This window comes from Mytilus galloprovincialis, chromosome 9 (assembly GCF_965363235.1).
Source record: "Mytilus galloprovincialis chromosome 9, xbMytGall1.hap1.1, whole genome shotgun sequence".
Taxonomy (NCBI): Eukaryota; Metazoa; Mollusca; class Bivalvia; order Mytilida; family Mytilidae; genus Mytilus; species Mytilus galloprovincialis.
The window spans coordinates 89947655-89954896 of NC_134846.1; positions in this window are offsets into that span (position 1 = coordinate 89947655).

A 7242-nucleotide genomic window follows, 5' to 3' on the forward strand; every position below is an offset into this window, starting at 1 on the left:
TGGTGTAAGGTAAGTGTCCATGTTCATGTATTAGGCAATATGTCTAGGTGTCCATATGGTGTAAGGTAAGGGTCCATGTTCATATATTAGGCAATATGTCTAGTTGTCCATATGGTGTATGGTAAGTGTCCATGTTCATGTATTAGGCAATATGTCTAGGTGTCCATATGGTGTAAGGTAAGTGTCCATGTTCATGTATTAGGCAATATGTCTAGGTGTCCATATGGTGTAAGGTAAGGGTCCATGTTCATATATTAGGCAATATGTTTAGTTGTCCATATGGTGTATGGTAAGTGTCCATATTCATGTATTATGCAAGATATCTAGGTGTCAATATGGTGTAAGGTATTAGGCAATACGTATTACGTGTAAGACTAAGGTTGTTGTCCAGGTGTCCATATGGTGTAAGGTAAGTGTCCATGTTCATGTATTAGGCAATATGTCTATGAGTCCATTTGGTGTAAGGTAAGGGTCCATGTTCATGTATTATGCAATATATCTAGGTGTCAATATGGTGTAAGGTATTAGGCAATACGTTTTACGTGTTAGGCTAAGGTTGTTGTCCAGGAGTCCATATGGTGTAAGGTAAGTGTCCATGTTCATGTATTATGCAATATATCTAGGTGTCAATATGGTGTGAGGTATTAGGCAATGCGTATTACGTGTTAGACTAAGGTTGTTGTCCAGGTGTCCATATGGTGTAAGGTAAGTGTCCATGTTCATATATTAGGCAATATGTCTAGGTGTCCATATGGTGTAAGGTAAGGGTCCATGTTCATGTTTTATGCAATATGTGTAGGTGTCCATATGGTGTAAGGTAAGGGTCAATGTTCATGTATTAGGCAATAGGTCTAGGTGTCCATATGGTGTAAGGTAAGTGTCCATGTTCATGTATTAGGCAATATATCTCGGTGTCCATATGGTGTAAGGTAAGGGTCCATGTTCATGTATTAGTCAGTATGTCTAGGTGTCCATATGATGTAAGGTAAGTGTCCATGTTCATGTATTAGCCTATATGTCTATATGTCCATATGGTGTAAGGTAAGGGTCCATGTTCATATATTAGGCAATATGTCTAGGTGTCCAAATGGTGTAAGGTAACTGTCCATGTTCTTGTATTAGGCAATATGTCTAGGTGTCCATATGGTGTAAGGTAAGGGTCCATGTTCATATATTAGGCAATATGTCTAGTTGTCCATATGGTGTAAGGTAAGGGTCCATGTTCATGTTTTATGCAAAATGTCTAGGTGTCCTGATGGTGTAAGGTAAGTGTCCATGTTCATGTATTAGGCAATAGGTCTAGGTGTCCATATGGTGTAAGGTAAGGGTCCATGTTCATGTTTTATGCAATATGTATAGGTGTTCATATGGTGTAAAGTAAGTGTCCATGTTCATGTATTAGCCTTAATGTCTAGGTGTCCATATGGTGTAAGGTAAGGGTCCATGTTTATGTTTTATGCAATATGTCTAGGTGTCCATATGGTGTAAGGTAAGGGTCCATGTTCATGTTTTATGCAATATGTCTAGGTGTCCATATGATGTAAGGTAAGGGTCAATGTTCATGTATTAGGCAATAGGTCTAGGTGTCCATATGGTGTAAGGTAAGGGTCCATGTTCATGTATTAGGCAATATGTCTAGGTGTCCATATGGTGTAAGGTAAGGGTCCATGTTCATGTATTAGGCAATATGTCTAGGTGTCCATATGATGCAAGGTGAGTGTTCATGTTCATGTATTAGGCAATATGTCTAGTTGTCCATATGGTGTAAGGTAAGGATCCATGTTCATGTATTAGGCAATATGTCTAGGTGTCCATATGGTGTAAGGTAAGGGTCCATGTTCATATATTAGGCAATATGTCTAGTTGTCCATATGGTGTATGGTAAGTGTCCATGTTCATGTATTAGGCAATATGTCTAGATGTCCATATGGTGTAAGGTAAGGGTCTATGTTCATGTATTAGGCAATATGTCTAGGTGTCTATATGGTGTAAGGTAAGGGTCCATGTTCATGTATAAGGCAACATGTCTAGGTATCCATATGGTGTAAGGTAAGTGTCCATGTTCATGTATTAGGCAATATGTCTAGGAGTCCATTTGGTGTAAGGTAAGGGTCCATGTTCATGTATTATGCAATATATCTAGGTGTCAATATGGTGTAAGTTATTAGGCAATACGTATTACGTGTTAGGCTAAGGTTGTTGTCCAGGTGTCCATATGGTGTAAGGTAAGTGTCCATGTTCATGTATTAGGCAATATGTCTAGGTGTCCATATGGTGTAAGGTAAGGGTCCATGTTCATATATTAGGCAATATGTCTAGTTGTCCATATGGTGTATGGTAAGTGTCCATGTTATGTATTAGGCAATATGTCTAGGTGTCCATATGGTGTAAGGTAAGTGTCCATGTTCATGTATTAGGCAATATGTCTAGGTGTCCATATGGTGTAAGGTAAGGGTCCATGTTCATATATTAGGCAATATGTCTAGTTGTCCATATGGTGTATGGTAAGTGTCCATGTTCATGTATTAGGCAATATGTCTAGGTGTCCATATGGTGTAAAGTAAGGGTCCATGTTCATGTATTAGGCAATATGTCTAGGTGTCCATATGATGTAAGGTAAGTGTTCATGTTCATGTATTAGGCAATATGTCTAGGTGTCCATATGGTGTAAGGTAAGGGTCCATGTTTATGTATTAGGCAATATGTCTAGGTGTCCATATGGTGTAAGGTAAGGGTCCATGTTCATGTATTAGGCAATAGGTCTAGGTGTCCATATGGTGTAAGGTAAGTGTCCATGTTCATGTATTAGGCAATATATCTAGGTGTCCATATGGTGTAAGGTAAGGGTCCATGTTCATGTATTATGCAATATATCTAGGTGTCAATATGGTGTGAGGTATTAGGCAATACGTATTACGTGTTAGACTAAGGTTGTTGTCCAGGAGTCCATATGGTGTAAGGTAAGTGTCCATGTTCATGTATTATGCAATATATCTAGGTGTCAATATGGTGTGAGGTATTAGGCAATACGTATTACGTGTTAGACTAAGGTTGTTGTCCAGGTGTCCATATGGTGTAAGGTAAGTGTCCATGTTCATGTATTAGGCAATATGTCTATGAGTCCATTTGGTGTAAGGTAAGGGTCCATGTTCATGTATTATGCAATATATCTAGGTGTCAATATGGTGTAAGGTATTAGGCAATACGTTTTACGTGTTAGGCTAAGGTTGTTGTCCAGGAGTCCATATGGTGTAAGGTAAGTGTCCATGTTCATGTATTATGCAATATATCTAGGTGTCAATATGGTGTGAGGTATTAGGCAATGCGTATTGCGTGTTAGACTAAGGTTGTTGTCCAGGTGTCCATATGGTGTAAGATAAGTGTCCATGTTCATGTATTAGGCAATATGTCTAGGTGTCCATATGGTGTAAGGTAACGGTCCATGTTCATGTTTTATGCAATATGTCTAGGTGTCCATATGGTGTAAGGTAAGGGTCAATGTTCATGTATTAGGCAATAGGTCTAGGTGTCCATATGGTGTAAGGTAAGGGTCCATGTTCATGTATTAGGCAATATATCTAGGTGTCCATATGGTGTAAGGTAAGGGTCCATGTTCATGTATTAGTCAGTATGTCTAGGTGTCCATATGATGTAAGGTAAGTGTCCATGTTCATGTATAAGCCTATATGTCTAGATGTCCATATGGTGTAAGGTAAGGGTCCATGTTCATATATTAGGCAATATGTCTAGGTGTCCAAATGGTGTAAGGTAAGTGTCCATGTTCTTGTATTAGGCAATATGTCTAGGTGTCCATATGGTGTAAGGTAAGGGTCCATGTTCATGTATTAGGCAATATGTCTAGTTGTCCATATGATGTAAGGAAAGTATTCATGTTCATGTATTAGGCAATATGTCTAGGTGTCCATATGGTGTAAGGTAAGGGTCTATGTTCATGTTTTAGGCAATATGTCTAGGTGTCCATATGGTGTATGGTAAGTGTAAATGTTCATGTATCAGGCAATATGTCTAGGTGTCCATATGGTGTAAGGTAAGGGTCCATGTTCATGTATTAAGCAATATGTCTAGGTGTCCATATGGTGTAAGGTAAGGGTCAATGTTCATGTATTAGGCAATAGGTCTAGGTGTCCATATAGTGTAAGGTAAGGGTCCATGTTCATGTATTAGGCAATATGTCTAGGTGTCCATATGGTGTAAGGTAAGGGTCCATGTTCATGTATTAGGCAATAGGTCTAGGTGTCCATATGGTGTAAGGTAAGTGTCCATGTTCATGTATTAGGCAATATATCTAGGTGTCCATATGGTGTAAGGTAAGGGTCCATGTTCATATATTAGGCAATATGTCTAGGTGTCCAAATGGTGTAAGGTAAGTGTCCATGTTCTTGTATTAGGCAATATGTTTAGGTGTCCATATGGTGTAAGGTAAGGGTCCATGTTCATATATTAGGCAATATGTCTAGGTGTCCATATGGTGTAAGGTAAGGGTCCATGTTCATGTTTTATGCAATATGTCTAGGTGTCCTGATGGTGTAAGGTAAGTGTCCATGTTCATGTATTAGGCAATAGGTCTAGGTGTCCATATGGTGTAAGGTAAGGGTCCATGTTCATGTTCTATGCAATATGTATAGGTGTTCATATGGTGTAAAGTAAGTGTCCATGTTCATGTATTAGCCTTAATGTCTAGGTGCCCATATGGTGTAAGGTAAGGGTCCATGTTTATGTTTTATGCAATATGTCTAGGTGTCCATATGGTGTAAGGTAAGGGTCCATGTTCATGTTTTATGCAATATGTCTAGGTGTCCATATGGTGTAAGGTAAGGGTCAATGTTCATGTATTAGGCAATGTGTCTAGGTGTCCATATGGTGTAAGGTAAGTGTCCATGTTCATGTATTAGGCAAAATTTCTAGGTGTCCATATGGTGTAAGGTAAGGGTCCATGTTCATGTTTTATGCAATATGTATAGGTGTTCATATGGTGTAAGGTAAGTGTCCATGTTCATGTATTAGGCAATAGGTCTAGGTGTCCATATGGTGTAAGGTAAGGGTCAATGTTCATGTTTTATGCAATAGGTCTAGGTGTTCATATGGTGTAAGGTAAGTGTCCAATTTTCATGTATTAGGCAATTATACACCTATCAATCAAAATATTATGTTGATCCATCCATAATTTAAGGAATTTGATATTTTGAAATACAATATGAACACTCATGAAATGATACAATAAAATGTTTTTTAAATTGTAATATTTAAATGAAGAGTATTTAAACGATGACAGGATGATTTTTTTTCATCACAAAGAAAACAAAATATTTATCAATTATATCATAGCATAAAGAAAAGAACAACATGTCAATAAGATGATAGATTATGACTTTTTATGAAAATTTAACATAGCGGGGAGTTCGATTGATATTTGAAAGGAATTTGAAAGAATGGTACGGATGAATAAAATTCCCGCTGAGAATTTTATAGGATGATATATATGTTAAAAAAACATAAATATTTGTATTTTTAAATAGAGTCACGCTTTAAGAAAATAAGGAGCGTTTTTAAGAATGTTATCCATTTGAAATGCAGAAAAAAGTAAAATCACAAAAATACTGAAGTTAGAGAAAAATCAATTCGGAAAGTCCATAATCACATGGCAAAATCAAATACAAAACGCATCAAAAACGAATGGACAAGAACTGTCGGATTCCTGAGTTGGTACAGACATTTCAAATGTAGAAAATGGTAGATTAAACCTGGTTTTATAGCGCTAACACTCTCACTTTGATGACAGTATCGATAACACGACAGTGGAGATTGGAAAAATTATGAAATCAGTCTCAATCAAATCCAAAAATAACAAGGTTTTGACAAATACTAGAACAAATAACTGGGTTTTTTTTGCAAGCAATACACCTGTATTACTATAGTGTAACACATATGTACATGCAAATAAAGAAGAAACACATATGAGTGTGTTGTGTTATTTTGTATCATTACAATTTGAAGAAAATAGAAATACCCAGTACTTGAAGTTTTGTGGTTTTGGTGTTTCTTTATTCGTCACTTGTTTTGTTTCTGTTCTTCTTATTTTTTTACATTTTAATTTCATGGTTTTTTTTCTTTTGTTCAATTTTGTTTGTATTGTATTGATTTTTTTATGATTCACTCAAAAAAATAATTATTGACATACCGTAATATTTTGTTTCTGTTGTTAAATGTAACCAAAATGTTTTTGATAAATACAAAAAAAACCAAAAAAAACCACTGAACAATTTTGAAAAAGGATCCTGAATCTGTTAAATATTCTCATATTGAGAATTAAACATATTCCTTTTCGTTTAGTTGGTACTCTTATGAATATAATTTTGACGAAACGCTAGTAATGTATTTAAACGAATGTTCTTCACTGATATTCTTTAAAAAGTCTAACACAATTCCAATACACTTGAATCATTATGCATGCAAATAATGTCACATCTTATATTATTCTGGCGTAGAAAAAAATATAAGCCTTGTACCTTTGTATATTTATATATTCCACGCAAATTGTTAACGTGGGCATGTTTCCTACAGTAAGTAAACTCAACATAGATACCAGGACTACATTTTGTACATACGCTAAACACTCATTTGATACGTTTTAAGGCAATTTATTGAAAAATAGCAAAAAAATGTGGTGTTAGTTATACATTATTTTATAGTTTGGAATTATCCATTATGTTCTTGTTGGTCTAGAAAATATGAATGATTTTAAGGATTTTGTACAGCTTGTTATTAACGATTGATATGCATGGCGCGTTTATTCAAGAGGCATATACAATAATATAATTAACGGTATCAATTTTCTTGCACCAGATGCGCATTTCGACAATACATGTCCTTCAGTGATGCTCGTGGCCAAAATATTTGAAATCCAAAACTTATATAAAAGATGAAGAGCTATAATCCAAAAGGTCCAAAAAGTATAGCCAAATCCGTGAAAGGAATCAGAGCTTTGCATGAGGGAGATACATTCCTTAATTTATAATAATTTCTATCATTTTGTAACAGCAAATTTTAATAACACAAAAAAATCCGTATTTTCATGCCAGTACCGAAGTACTGGCTACTGGGCTGGTGATACCCTCGGGGACTAATAGCAATAATATGCTCGATGTACTAATTGTGACTAATCGTATAATCATCTGTGCTTGTCCAGGCTAATGCATCTGCTAATTCTGAAAAGCGATGATA